Source organism: Sinocyclocheilus rhinocerous, unplaced genomic scaffold (assembly GCF_001515625.1).
Source record: "Sinocyclocheilus rhinocerous isolate Xijiao unplaced genomic scaffold, SAMN03320098_v1.1 scaffold3559, whole genome shotgun sequence".
In the NCBI taxonomy this organism is placed as follows: domain Eukaryota; kingdom Metazoa; phylum Chordata; class Actinopteri; order Cypriniformes; family Cyprinidae; genus Sinocyclocheilus; species Sinocyclocheilus rhinocerous.
Window position 1 is genome coordinate 1 of NW_015638029.1, and position 15,938 is coordinate 15,938.

A 15,938-nucleotide genomic window follows, 5' to 3' on the forward strand; every position below is an offset into this window, starting at 1 on the left:
CCTCCATTTAGTCCTTTTCGGGTTAATTCGCTCGGAGTCGCCACCTGCAAATATTCAGGGAAAAAACTGCTAATATTCGACATGTCTTCTCCCCATTCCAATTTCACAGCAAGCGTTAATGAATGTATCCCTTCAGAACCTTTTTCTCTGCATTATGCTTCAGTCGACAACGCTATCCGTTTAATTAAGTTAGCTGACCAAGGTGCTTGGCTAGCCAAAGCCGATATTACGGACGCTTTCAAAATCATACCAATTCATCCTTCTGATTGGGCTCTTTTTGGCGTCAAATGGAATTCCAAATTCTACTTCGCAGTCAGACTCACCTTCGGATGCCGGAGTAGTCCAAAATTGTTTAACTGTCCCTCAGAAGCGCTGTGCTGGATCCTGTTGAATGTCTGTAAGCTTCTTTTCATCTTGCACTTGCTGGACGATTTTTTGCTTATCGATTCTCCTTCATCTCAAACTCAAGTCCTTGACACACTTAACAATTTAGCACTTTACACAGTGACGCACTTTAGCGACGTTGGCGTACCCCTGTCTAAAGAAAAAACACTGGGTCCATCAACTTCTCTCGAATTCCTGGGTATTTCACTAGATACGGTCAAAATGCAAGCTTCTCTCCCAAACGAAAAACTCCTCAGAATTAGATCGGTTATGGAGACTTTTATATCTCTACGTACCGTATCAAAACGGAAAATGCTTTCTCTGCTCATCATCTAAACTACGCTATGAGCATAATTCCCCAAGGCAGATCTTTTATCTCTCATATGTTAACCTTAGCTCATTCCGTAACTAATCTACACTATTTGATCCATTTAGACGAAGGGTACTTGTCTGACCTCAAATTCTGGACTCTTCTGCTTAATAATTGGAACGGCATCTCTTTTTTCTATAATGATGTTTCAGAATCATCTAACGAATTAGAACTTTTCACAGACGCTGCACCCTCTATTGGTTTTGGGGGTTTTATTCAAGGGCAATGGTTCGCTGAAACCTGGCCGATCGATTTTCCTAAACTAGCTTCAGGTTCCGTCTCGTCAGCTCTTCATGAAATCTATCCTATCGCGGAAGCCAGTTCTCTTTGGGGTGCAGCGTGGTCCCGTAAGCATATAATTATGTATTGCGATAATGAAGCCACGGTCGCCATTATCAACAAAGGTAGATCTAATTGCCGTTGATTATGCCGATTCTGAGGAGACTGACCTGGCAGTCAGTTATTCACAATTTTATCTTCAAAGCTATTCATATTCCTGGTCACTATAAAACGATAGCTGATGCACTCTCTCGTTTTCGTTTTCAGGCTTTTAGACATCTATGCCCATCAGCCAAGCAGGATCCAACTCCCTGCCCAAGCCTTTCAGAAATCATGCTAAATTAGATGTTTCCTTTAATGATCTTCTAAATTCGGCCAGACAATATATCACTAAAGGTGTTGCTCCTTCTACTCTCAAAGCTTATACATCTGCTTGGTTTCTGTTCGTGACATTTTGTCTCTCGTTTCGGAAACCTGTTTTCCCTATTCTAATTACAACTGTCTGTTCGTTTCTAGTTTACAACTATGAAACTCGAAATTTAAAGATAACTTCTATTCGAAAACTGCTTGCAAGCATTCAATTTTTTGCCAGATATCATAATCCCGATTATCCAAGTCTTTTCTCCATCCCATCTGTGCGTTTGCTCCTTAAAGGCATAGCTAAATCATCGGTCAGAACTCATGATAAACGCCTACCCATTACTTTCTCGGTTCTACAACGGCTAATCTTATCCCTACGTAATGGTTCATTTACTGGCTACATTAACGTTCTTTTAGAAGATTTGTTTTTAACAGCTTTCTACGGCTTCATGTGTCCAGGGGAATTTACGTCTGAAACTAAGCCTTTTGAATCTTCACAAGATTTGTCTCTTTCAGATGTTAATTTTTCACCTAATTTCTTTACCATTTTCCTCAAGCACTCCAAGAATGACTCGATAGGATCAGGCGTCACATTGTCTCTATATAAAAAGGATTCCCAGTTCTGCCCTTATTTCTCCATAATTAGATATCTTAAAATTCGTCTCCGCACTTCTTTTCACTCTCCTTTATTTATTTTACCTAACGGAGCACCCATTACTAAGGCCTGGTTCAACTCTCATTTAGCCACTGTTTTAGAAAACGGCGGCCTGTCACCACTTCAATACACCGGCCATTCCTTTAGGATCGGGGCAGCCACAACTGCTGCTGAACGCGGAGTTCCAACATCAGCAATCAAGTTACTGGGCAGATGGTCATCCTTCGCTTTTGAATCTTACATTAGACCTGGACAACAAACCATCTCAAAGGCTCAGCAAATAATTTCAAGCCGTCCTCAAGGTAATCTATATGCAATTACTGGTGGTGGTGAAATACCTGGTCATATCACTCCTACCTACCTCTATGTTTTATTATCTGCGGCTTAATTTAGCCTTTCTTTCTGTGGCCTGTCTTTTGTGACCTTCTTTCTACTGCCTGTCTTTCCGGCCTTCCCCTCCATTGCCTATCTTTGCGGCATTTCCTTCTGCGGCCTGTCTTTCTCAGGTTTCCCCTCTGTACCCTTCTGAGGTATTTCTTTCTGTGGCCTATAATGGCCTTTCTCACTCCGGCCTATCAAGGCCTCTCCCTCAGTGGCCTATCAGGGCCTTTCCTCCTGTGGCCTATCGGGGCCTTTCCTCCTGTGGCCTATCGGGGCCTTTCCTCCTGCGGCCTATCGTGGCCTCTATCTCTGCGTGGCCTATCGTGGCCTCTATCATCATCCGGCCTATCGTGGCCTCTATCATTATCTGGCCTATTGTGGCCTTTATCACTATCTGGCCTATAGCAGCCTCACTGTCTCTGAAGCCTCTGTGGTCATCTCATCTACACTATAAGCTAATACTTTAGTTATAATTTGAGAAAATTTTTATGCTTTATACTCACCTTAATTATGACAATTAAACATCTTATCTTTTCTTTTCTTTTGTCCATATGTTCTAGGATCTTCTAAGAAATACTTCGTCTGGTGGGTATTTCATTCTTTAATTTCTTTTTGGGGTAGGCTCCGCCCTGCCTTCGTCTTCGGCAGGATTAGCTAGAATCTACAACTTCAGATTCAAGCTACGGATGGGGCCTACGCCAAAATAATTCTGTTCTCTGTTTTTGTTCTGTGAATAAATACTTTAAAGTTTTATCTTCACCTCCTGAGTCTTTTTGGTAGAAATGGAAGCGTCAGCGCAAGTTCTACTAGGAAGACTTAATGCCATGTCACATATTACAATTAGATCTAGCCAATCAGCACTCAACACGAGGATATAAAAGCCTTCTACTCACCCTTCATTGTGTTTGCAGATACCGCCATTGTAGTTTCCCTCCATCCTCCCCACCACCACCAGGTTGGCCCCGTCCATGCGGGGGTAGGCTCCGCCCTGCCTTCGTCTTCAGCAGGATTAGCTGGAATCTACAACTTCAGATTCAAGCTAACCCGATCGAAAATTGTCCAGGTATCTGTTTGAGTTTAAGTAGTTGTTCAGCTGATTAAAAACTACCTTTTCAATAATCTTGCCTATAAAAGGAAGATTTGATATTGGTCTATAGTTGCTCAATATGGTGTTATCAAGATTGCTTTTTTTCAGAAGGGGCTTAACAACTGCAGTTTTCAGGGAGTTTGGAAAAGTCCCAGAAAGAAGTGAGGCGTTCACCACTTCTAAGAGATCTGCTTCCAAACAGTTAAGCACCCTTTTGAAAAAAAATATGTGGGAAGTGTGTCAAGATAGCAGGTTGACAATTTAAGGAAGGTGCTGTACCATTTCTTCCAAAATGTTGCTATCAATTTCACAGGAGCAATATCATCAATAACATTCTTAACTTTTGAGTTAAAGGAATCAAGGAGAAGATCAACAGAGTCTGCAGAAATGCTTGGTGTTAAAGATATAGCCTCCATATAAATCTCTTTCTGACAGAGACCGATCTAGAATCAGTCGTAACAGAGATCAATATATCAAAGAAAATACAGAAGTGATCAGATAGTGCTACATCCTTAATAACAATTGGCGAAATGTTTAGACCTCTACTGATGAGTAAATCTAGAGTGTTTCCACGATTGTGTGTGGGTCCATGCACATGCTGAACCAGGTCAAACGTGTTTAAAACAGTTATAATTTCTTTAATAGTTTTGATTTCTGCTTTATCTATGTGAATATTAAAATCCCCTGCAATCGCAAAACAGTCAAACTCTGAGGAAATCATTGATAACAGTTCTGTGAACTCTTCACCAAAGGCTGGAGAGTATTTTGGAGGCCTGTAAATAATAATAAGCAGAATGCATGGAGCACCTTTCAGTACAATCCCTAGATATTCAAAAGACAAGTACTGACCAAATGACACTTGCTTGCATTGATAGACATCTTTAAATAGAGAAGCTACACCTCCACCTCTCCTAACAGTCCTGCACAGAGATCAATATATTAAAGAAAATACAGAAGTGATCAGATAGTGCTACGTCCTTAATAACAATGGGTGAAATGTTTAGACCTCTACTGATGATTAAATCTAGAGTATGTCCACGATTGTGTGTGGGTTCATGCACATGCTGAATCAGGTCAAACGTGTTTAAAACGGTTATAATTTCTTTTGTAGTTTTGTTTTCTGCATTATCTATGTGAATATTAAAATTCCCTGCAATAGCAAAACAGTCAAACTCTGAGGAAATCATTGATAACAGTTCTGTGAACTCTTCAACAAAGGCTGGAGAGTATTTTGGAGGCCTGTAAATAATAATAAACAGAATGCGTGGAGCACCTTTCAACACAATCCCTAGATATTCAAAAGACAAGTACTGACCAAATGACACTTGCTTGCATTGATAGACATCTTTAAATAGAGCAACTACACCTCCACCTCTCCGAACAGTCCTGCAAACACTCATGAAAGTAAAGTTAGGAAGGGCTGTTTCATTGAGGACTGTTGCACTGAAACATACAATCCAGGTTGTTTGTGGTTATTAAGTCACTGATCAGAAAGGATTAATTTTTTTAGTGAACGAATGGTTAAAAATGCTAACTTGATGGCACTAATTTGTGTTGCTACAGCAATCTTAGTTTGATGCATAATAGGCCACAGATTAGATGGGTCAGCCGTACTGCTCGAGAAGGCCTTAGACTTTATATCACGTTATAAAACAGAAATTGAGAAAGCTACAGGCACACTGGGTTCCCGCTTGTTCTGTAAACATCATACAATCAATGCAAATCTTATTAAATAATTCTTATTAAAGATTAAACAGAAAAAAAAAGAAAAATGACTGCACAACCACCAGTTAGGTGGCGATATGAACCAAGTATGCAAATGGCCTTTGAACAAAAGAAGAAAGAAGCAGTATGGCATGCTTTTTCTTAGCGTCCGTTTCGATAGTGACTCGTCGATTCATCGCTGTGTTGAGAATGTCTTGCGTGTTAACCAGGAATTTACTCTGGGTTGAATTAACTTACTCCCGGACGCGTTTTTGGAACCAACATACCTCGAGTAAGCAAGGTTTGGGTTAATCAACCGAGAGTTCAGGGTTTAGCTGACAGTAAGTTAACCTTGCTTTCTGGAATACACCCCTGATGTTAACAAACAGAATTACTGAAGGAGAAAATAAAATTTTTCAAAATTGTATTTTATTTTATTTTATTTTATTAAGACTCCAGTTGGGGAAAGACAGAAGGGAAAACTTAATGAGAACAGCCTACGCAGTCGTTGTAATTTCATCATAATAAAGTGAAGAGTTTAACATCAGATGTTCAGTGTGTGTGCATATTTGGTGCATTTTTGATTTTATAGTTAAGTCATAGCCATAATGTGTATGTTTTTTTAAAGAGATCTGGAGAGAGAAATATATTACTTTAGGCCATGAATCTGTGATCCATGTCTTTTATTCCCATCGTAATGAAATTTGAAATGTCCTGGAAATGTCATAGAAAAGTCATGGAAAATGAACTCTGACAAAGAGTGGGAACCCTGCTACTGTTGAGAGTTTCATAATGTAAGACAGTAACCCACCACATGTGAAACTTATGATACTTTTATTAACAGAGCTCATGTCACAAACACATCACATCAAATCAACAATAACTCCTGTGTTCACAGCAAACACACAATGAGTGAAGATGAGCCTTACATTCTTAAAGAACCTGACACTTTCAGATTACAGCATGTTAGAATGAACAAATCATATTGTATTTCTGTAAAAATCACTTATTGCAATGATCTACACCTACTGTAGCTTCTCAATAAGATTATTGTCATAGATCCGAGTGATTGTTGTTTTCTCTTTGTCTTCAGTCTGTGTGGATGCAGTATTATAGAGAAACAGTGTCTCATCCTGACTTCAGCTCTGAAATCAAACCCATCACACCTGAGAGAACTGGACCTCAGTGTGAATAAAATAAAAACCACAGGATTGAATCACTTATGTGATGTACTGAAGGATTCACACTGTAAACTGGAGAGATTGAGGTCAGTAACATTCACATACAAGAATCAAAATGTTTAAAATCACTTCAGCAGTTTAAACAAAAACACTTTATACTCAAAATCTCCTGATGAGTCTGAGTTCAAATTATATTTCTGTAAATTCTTCACCTTAATCATGTGTTTGTGAGATTATCTCTCTTCCTCTGTTTGTCTCTATCTAGTCTAAAGGACTGTGGCATTACAGATGTTTCTTCTTTAACTCAGTCTTTGACAAACACAAAAGCACTGCATTTTTTAAAAGAGCTTGATCTGAGAAATAATATGACAAGAGACTCAAAGCAGCAACTCATAGATGTACTACGAGACTCAAACTGCAATCTGAGGTAAGTAAACATCACTTTGTTATATTAAAGAGATCTTCAAATATCTCTGATATGTAAACAAATATATACTTTCAAATATTTGTAAAAAAAGATGATCAAATTATCACCAGGCTTTATTGCACATGTAACGGGGCGAACGAGACGAGAGACATGCGGATCCATCTGCAAAGCTTTATTTTTAAACATGGTCAAAACAGGCTTGGGTCAGACACCAGCAAACAGATAAAGACAAGGCAAGACAAAGAGTAATCCATATACAGGCATGGGTGAAACGACGGCAAACATAATCCAGGGAGCGAGGCAAACGGGTAATCCAAAACATGCAATAATCCAGGCAAGGGGCAAACAGAGTCCAAACAACAAAACAAGAGAATAGTCCAAGACAGGCAGGTGATCAAGAAACAGGCAATACGACGTGACTAAACTAAGACTAGAACTAGGAACAAGAACTGCAAACTATGACTGAAAACTGGCTCCATAATGTTGCTATCACTAGAAGAGAGATACATGCAAGCAATACTCGGCAGTCTGTAATGGTTTGAGTGTGGCTTATGTAGTGTGTGTGATTGGTTTCAGGTGAGCTTGTGATTAGTGCAATGGAGCATGGGAAATGTAGTCCAGGGTGACGTGTAACAGTTTGCGTAGTGTGAGAATCAATGTAATCGAAAAAGGGTGACCTCTGGTAGCAATCGGACGGAAGTCCATGGACAGGATTCATGACATAGCCCCACAAGGAGCTGTTTCCAGATGTTCCTATCTCAAGATAATCCAGGAGGGTGGTGGAGCGGAACAGGGGGAGGGACAGAGGGCCAGGTCCATGTGGAAGTGGAGAGACCAGGGACTGAGGCAGAGCCAGCAGAGCAGGGCACTCAGGCGTAACCGGCGAAGCAGAAATCCAGGGCGGAGCAGGGAACCAGGGCAGAACAGAGAACCAGGGTGAAGCCGGCGGAACAGACAGAGCAGAGGACCACCTCGGCGGGGCAGTCGGAGGAGTAGACCACCATGGAGGAGCAGATGGAACAGAAGACCACCACGGAGGAGCAGACGGAGCATGAGACCACCACAGAGGAGCAGATGGACTAGGAAACCTCCACAGAGGAGCAGACAGAGCAGAAGACCACCACGGAGGAGCAGAGAAAGTAGAAGACCACCAAGCTGGAGTAGACGGAGCAGAAGACCAGCATAGCTTTGCCGAAGACCACACGGTGGAGCAGACAGAGCTTTGGCCCACCAGAGCATGTCGGCATAAAACCACGGCGGACCAGAGTGATCAGGAACCCTTGGCAGGGACTGGGACCTAGGGAAAACTGAAACACAGGAGACAGACAGTGCATTTACGGTCTCAAGGACCTAGGCAGGGAACACAAAAAGTTCATCAATAGTCTCCCTGGTGACCACTGAATGGACAGACAGTTCAAAATCAGGCTCATTGGTCAAAACAGAACAGACATATGGCTCAAAACTAGACTTCTGCAAGAGTTCATTGCCAGTGATATGACTAGGCGAAAGTTCATGATTGGACTCCATGGCTGGTTCAGTACAAGACAAGAGTTCATAAACTGCCTCCATAGCTGTGACAGGACAAACAGAGGATTCACAGACGGCCTCCATAGCTGTGACAGGACAGGCAGAGAGATCACAAACGGCTTCCATAGCCATTACCGGACTGGCAGAGAGTTCACAGACTGCCTCCATAGCCGTTACAGGAGAGGAAAAGGGATCATAGTCGACCTCCATAGCCATGACAGGACAGGCAGAGGGTTCACAGATAGCCTTCTTGGCTGGAACAGGACAGGATGAGAGTTCATAAGAGGATACCACTGACACCTCTGGAGGTTCTGCAGCAGATGCTGCTACCTCTGGAAGTTCTACAGTAGTAACATCAGGAAACGGGTAGAGTTCATTAACATCCTCCTTAACAGGACAGGCACAGTCTTCATCTGTGGTTCCTTCGACCGTGACATGACGGGCTGAAAGTGTATTGCTAGGCGCCACCACCATACAAGGAGCTGAAGCGAGCGCAGCCACCTCAGGAGGTTCTGCAGTGGTGTATGCAGCCCAAACACACCAAAAAGCAATCCCCATCCTGGGAAGCGTTTCAGACAGGGGAATCAGTTCAGAAACAGGAGGGCTAGAGTGAGTTGGTTTGGGGATACCAGCTGCACGTGCAGACACCAGAGATGCATCCCTCACACTGGATACCAGACTGGGATACCGAAGGACTGACCTTGATAATCTGGGTGCAACAGACAGGATGTGACAAGACACTGGATGATCAGCTGTGATGTGACGTGACTCTGGATGATCAGCTGTGATGTGACGTGACTCTGGACGAATAGCTGAGACGTGACGAGAATCTGAACGAACAGCTGAGACGTGGCGAGACTCTAGAAGATCAGCTGAGACGTGATGAGGCTCTGGCAGATCAACTGTGACGTGATAAGGCTCTGGCAGATCAGCTGAGATTTTACTTGACTCATGAAGATCATCTGAGACGTGACGAGACTCTGGACGAACAGCTGAGACGGGACGAGACTCTAGACAATCAGCTGTGACTTGACTTGACTCATGACGATCAACTGTGACTTGACTAGACTCATGAAGATCAACTGTGGCTTGACATGATTCAAGATTGGCAGCTGTGACATAACGGTGCGCTGTTGTGTCCGCCATTTAGCGATCAGGCTCCGCTGTTGGCACCATTTTGTGAGCGTTCTCTAGTGTGGCTGCCATTACACGAGTGAGTGCGGCGTCAGCTGCTGGATTCCTGTGTGGCCGAGTATTCTGTAACGGGGCGAACGAGACAAGAGACGTGCGGATCCATCTGCAAAGCTTATTTTCAAACATGGTTAAAACAGGCTTGGGTCAGACACCAGCAAACAGATATAGACAAGGCAAGACAGAGCAATCCATATACAGGCGTGGTTCAAAAGACGGCAAATGTAATCCAGGGAGCGAGGCAAATGGGTAATCCAAAACATACAATAATCCAGGCAAGGGGCAAACAGAGTCCAAACGACAAAACAAGAAAATAATCCAAGACAGGCAGGTGATCAAGAAACAGGCAATCAGGCAACACGACGTGACTAAACTAAGACTAGAACTAGGAACAAGAACTGGAAACTATGACTGAAAACTGGCTCCGTAATGTTGTTATCACTAGAAGAGAGATAAATGCAAACAATACTCGGCAGTCTGTAATGGTTTGAGTGTGGCTTATGTAGTGTGTGTGGTTTCAGGTGAGCTTGTGATTAGTGCAATGGAGCATGGGAAATGTAGTCCAGGGTGACGTGTATGTGTAGTGTGATAGTCAATGCAATCAGTAACGGTGACCTCAGGTGGCAATCGGATGGAAGTCCATGGACAGGATTTGTGGCAGCACCCAAGGATTTGTGTCAGAATGAAATGTTAAGTTGATTCAAATGTTTAACACACAAGAGGAAAGAGAACAAAAGCAAGCTGTCACAGCTTTATACAACAATACCTGCTTTATTAATCACATCAGTAGTAGTGAATCATTTCAATGTGAAAATAGATTTGTCAGATTGTAGGAAAATGCTGGTAAAATCAGTGCAGATTCCAGCTTCAGATCACATCCTTCCAGCATCACATGATCAATGTATCCGTCTCTTGTGTTTTTACTTTGACAAGCAACAAGTCACATTACTTTACATTTACTTTATGTAAGGGATAATGTACATCCAGCCGGTTGTTATCACAGAATAAACCCTGACAAGGTGATCTGGGGCCTGTACTATGAAGCCAGTTTAGTTGGCTAGCCAGGTAAGTTTCAGTTTAGTTTGCGCCAACTCTGGGTTTTAGGTACAATGAAAGTGGTTTGGCTTTTAGCAGTGTTCATGGCCATAGTAAATTATGCTCCCAGCTAACCTGCTTCGGGGCAGGTTAAGTTCTGGTTTAGAAATCTCAAACCGAAATTTGACCATTCAGCTTCAAGCAAAGTGACACATCTCTGAGGCAATAAAGCCACTCCTCCAGTTTCTATTACTCCAAATCAATGGACGCTACATAGTCAAACATTTTTAAAGATAAAATCATCTGATTTTTATGGATGATTATTTTTTATAATTATTTTATATTATTTATATAATTATTTTACCCTTAATCCTTTACACAAGCCAGATTAGTTTAATATTACTTTAAAATGTAATTTAATAATTACTATGAATATATAGATAATATGCAATATAAATAAGTTGTAGAATCAATAGCTTTAAAAATGACTATATATGAGCTTAGATTTTAAGTGTTTTTATACCTATAAATATGATCAACTCTATAAACTAACTTTACAACTTTTACTTGCACTTATATGGCAAGATGTTTTCTTTAAGTTTTCCTCTTTCATGGATAGATCATTTCATCTTGCTGTGTAAATGTGTTTAATTTCTTCATATTGTCAATCTTTTAATCTTTTGTAGTGAATAGCACTGACTCTCTCACGAGAAGGGAATCACAGTTTCAAAGCATGTGATTGGCTGCTCATTACTGATGTCACACATTTATGTGCACGTGATCCATTAACTCAGGATCAAGCCTGAGTTGACAGAGAAAATTGAGGATCAGGGGTGTATTCCAGAAAGCACGGTTAACTTACCGTCAGCTAAACCCTGAACTTTCGGTTGATTAACCCCAAACCTTGCTTACTCGAGGTATGTGGCTCCAAAAACGTGTCTGGGAGTAAGTTCATTCAACTCAGAGTATGTTCCTGGTTAAGACTCAAGACATTTTCAACAGAGCAACGCATCGACGAGTCACTATGGAAACGGACACAAAGAAAAAGTGCGCCATGCTGTTTCTTTCTTCTTCTTTTGTTTAATGGTCGTTTACATGCTTAGCGCATATCGTCACCTAATTGATGGTTGTGCAATCTTTTTTTTTTTTCCCTTTTTAATCTTTAATCCTTGAGAATATGAATTATATTGAATTATATAGCGCTTCATCATTAACATATCATACAAATATACAGTATATATATATATATATATATATATATATATATCTCACCCACACGACGCCATACACGCTGTCTGCCATCTGCCCTGTACAGTGAAAACCGGGTTTCATCCTTGAAGAGAACACCTCACCAAAGTTCCAGACGCCATCTAATGTGAGCATTTGCCCACTCAAGTCAGTTACGACGACGAACTGCCAGCTCGTCAATTGCACGCTCCCTCATAACTTGCGACATCTGTGGCATTGTGCTGTGATAAAACTGCACATTTTATAGTGGCCTTTTATTGTGGCCAGCCTAAGGCACACCTTTGCAATAATCATGCTGTCTAATCAGCATCTTGATATGCCACACCTGTGAGGTGGATGGATTATCTCGGCAAAGGAGAAGTGCTCACTAACACAGATTTAGACAGATTTGTGAACAATATTTGAGAGAAATAGGCCTTTTGTGTACATAGAAAAAGTCTTAGACCTTTGAGTTCAGCTCATGAAAATTATGGGCAAAAACAAAAGTGTTGCGTTTATAATTTTGTTCGGTGTATAATAGGCTATATTACGTAATATTATATAATGTTGTGCGCTATCTGTCACGCCCATTGAAGGCTCTTCAGTAGATCACACGTGCGCTGAGAGCGCTGAAGTGAACTAACCCTGCAACATAACCTGCTCCGGAGCAGGTTATCTTCAGAAAGCAAGTAACTATGGTTACTTACATACCCTGAAAGTTACCTCCGATTTTGGAACCGAAAGCTGAGATTATCCGCTCGCTTACCCATAACCTGCTTTTTGGAATACCCCCCAGCTTCATGGTACCAACAAAGCCGGATTGGACTGGTTTTGTTTTTTCAACTTAAAACTAGAGTTTGTTCAGCCACAATCATGGTACAGGCCCCAGGACTTGTATCATCCAGGAGTTTATCCTGTGATAACAACTGGCTCCATGTATGCATGTAAAGCACTGTGCAAAATTCTTAGGCCATTAGTATTTTCACAAAGAAAAGGTTTTAAGCCAGTTATTTCTATCTTTTGCTGTAGTGTGTCAGTAGTGTTATGAGTCTGAGTCATTTGTTCATTGCTTCCATTCTGTGTTCTCTCTGTGTATGTGCATGTTTGTTACAGGTGGGCGATTCCTTGTGTTAATTTGCCGGAGTCTGCGATTGGTTCTCTTCCTTACCGGACCCACATATAAGGACCGCCCCAAACACTCGACCTGAGCCATTATTTTGCAATTGTGTTTGACTTTCTAGCTCTTTGCCTTTGCTCTTTCACTGTCGTCATTGTTTAAATCAAGTCAAGTCAAGTCACCTTTATTTATATAGCGCTTTTAACAATACAGATTGTGTCAAAGCAGCTTTACAGTATCAAATAGGTAAATAGAGTGTCAGTAACACAAAAGGACAATAGAAAACACTCAATTTTCAGTTAAAGGTAGTTCATCATTGAATTCAGTGATGTCATCATCCAGTTCAGTTCAGTTCTAATAGTATTTGTGCAATAAAGTTGATGATATCGCTGGAAATGAAGTGTCCCCAACTAAGCAAGCCAGAGGCGACAGCGGCAAGGAACCAAAACTCCATTGGTGACAGGATAGATAAAAAACCTTGGGAGAAACCAGGCTCAGTCGGGGGGCCAGTTCTCCTCTGGCTAGACGAACCAGCAGTTTGTGCTGAGGACTCATCTTGGTCCCGAGGTCTTGTCCCGATGCCCGTCTAGAAGACAAGGTCTTCACTGGGGATCTCTCTCTGGGGCTCATCTAGTTGTCCTGATCTCCGCTGACATTCAAGGTTGTAGAGGTCGAATCTAGGTGTTGATCCACCATCTGGGCTGGATACAGACTGGATCTGGTGGCTACGGTGACCTCGGAATAAGAAAGAAACAGACTAATATTAGCGTAGATGCCATTCTTCTTGTAACAACAAATACATTGTGTGTTATGGGAAGTGTTCCTGGTTCCGGTTGATCTAATTAATGCAGACTAACAATCCTTTAACGGATTTGAATAATAGAAATATGTTAGTGTGCTATGTGTAAGCCAGGTTAAAGAGATGGGTTTTTAATCTAGATTTAAACTGACAGAGTATGTCTGCCTCCCGAACAGTGTTAGGTAGATTATTCTAGAGTTTGGGTGCTAAATAGGAAAAGGATCTGCCGCCCGCAGTTGATTTTGAGTGATTATCAAATTGTTCTAGGTATTATCAAATTGCCAGAGTTTTGAGAACGCAGCGGACGTGGAGGACTATAATGCGATAAGAGCTCGCTCAAGTACTGAGGTGCTAAACCATTCAGGGCTTTATAAGTAATTAGCAAGATTTTGAAATCTATTCGAAGTTTAATAGGTAATTTGGTGATACTTCCTGGTTCTAGTAAGAACTCTAGCTGCTGCATTTTGAACCAGATGGAGTTTATTTATTAAGCGTGCAGAACAACCACCCAATAAAGCACTGCAATAATCTAGCCTCAAGGTCATGAACGCATGAATTAACATTTCTGCATTTGACATTGAGAGCATAGGTCGCAATTTAAATATATTTTTGAGATGTAAGAATGCAGTTTTACAAATGCTAGACACGTGGTTTTCGAAGGAGAGATTGCTATCAAATAGCACACCTAGGTTCCTAACTGATGACGAAGAACTGACAGAGCAACCATCAAGTCTTAGACAGTGTTCAAGGTTATTGCATGCGGAGGTTTTAGGTCCGATAATTAACACCTGTTTTTTCGGAATTTAACAGTAAGAAATTACTGGCCATCCAGTTTTTTATATCGACTATGCATTCCGTTAGTTTTTCAAATTGGTATGTTTTGTCGGACCACGAAGAAATACAGAGCTGAGTATCATCAGAAAAACCGTGAAAGCTAACACCGTGATCCCTGATGATCTCTCCCAAGGGTAACATGTAAAGCATGAAAAGTAACGGCCCTAGTACTGAGCCTTGAGGTACACCATACTGCACCTGTGATCGATATGATACCTCTTCAATACAGTTCAGTTAAATTTTTACTCTCCTTATCAGTTAATGAATTTGCATAACTTTTTTCAATGAAACTTCACTCATATTTCAGTGAAAATAACTTGTTTCATTTAGTAAATCTGACTGTTATGTTTTACAGTATATTGCTGTTTTTACCTTGATTTTAGGCAGCATGGTTGCCAGTAAATAACTTTTTCTACAGTTTGTTTCTGCAAATTAATTATAGTTTGTTACTGTGAAATTAAATTAGTAGTAAATTAGCAGTAGTTACTAATTACTAAGCAGTTTGACTTTATTTCTGTCATATGTCTACAAAAAGTTCTTATTGAAATTTTAGGTGTTGTACTTTCATTCATTTCACATGTCACCATAATGATGATCAGTGTTTGCTTTAGTTGGGCTCTTGAACCTTGACTTTTTTTAAATTAGTGTTTCTCTGGTTGCAGTAGTTAATTGTGTTTATTAATTGCCTGGGGTTGGCAAAGACGCCGGCGGGAGCACTTGTATATTTTCCAGATGACAGAGAAAATTACTTAAAATGCTCCGTCACTTTTGCTTGGACACATAAAAGTAATACATCCCTTGAATCTGTAAAGGGACTTCTTTTATTTGTGTATGCTCACTATATCAATAAAACTTTGTGCTTCTGTAAAATAAAGAAAATAAACAGGGTGCGCTGTCAGTCTTCACTGTCTCCGTGAACTGCTTTTAGAAATGCGTCACTAAAATGAACTGAAACTAAGCGAATGCTTTACACACAGGCACGAGAACTATATCTAGAGAAAGCTTGACATGTCTATTCCTAAATGAAGGAAATCTTACCATAAACAAATATTCTGTGATAAAGTAATCCGTATGAAACCAACGACATGTCCAGTTTTTCCTGTCTAGGCTCATTATCTCTAATTAGATCAGGTTAGGTTAGGGTTAGGGTTAGGTATATAGATAAAAACGAGTTTCACCCTCATTAATTTGACCCTCATTAGCATATGCGATCTGATTGGCCAAAGCTTACCTGGCCATATCTGGTGAAGCGGAGGTCCGATCTGCACATAACTGGTATGGTTGGATTCAGGAAGCTGTGGTCTTTCAGGTAGCGTGGATGTATGGAGGAAAGGGTGTTGCTTTCAAATCCAATGTGACCGTACAACAGTCTAAAAAGTG

The 15,938-nt window shown here is 40.9% G+C and overlaps 1 long non-coding RNA gene across 1 annotated transcript; it reads left to right on the forward strand.

Annotated features, from left to right (window-relative positions):
- The first annotated feature begins 6,300 nt into the window (after window positions 1-6,300).
- Window positions 6,301-12,981, forward strand: LOC107749529 (uncharacterized). The gene is made up of 3 exons (XR_001641043.1): window positions 6,301-6,487; window positions 6,667-6,828; window positions 12,922-12,981. It is a non-coding gene; the product is annotated as an uncharacterized LOC107749529 (long non-coding RNA).
- Window positions 12,982-15,938: the final 2,957 nt, after the last annotated feature.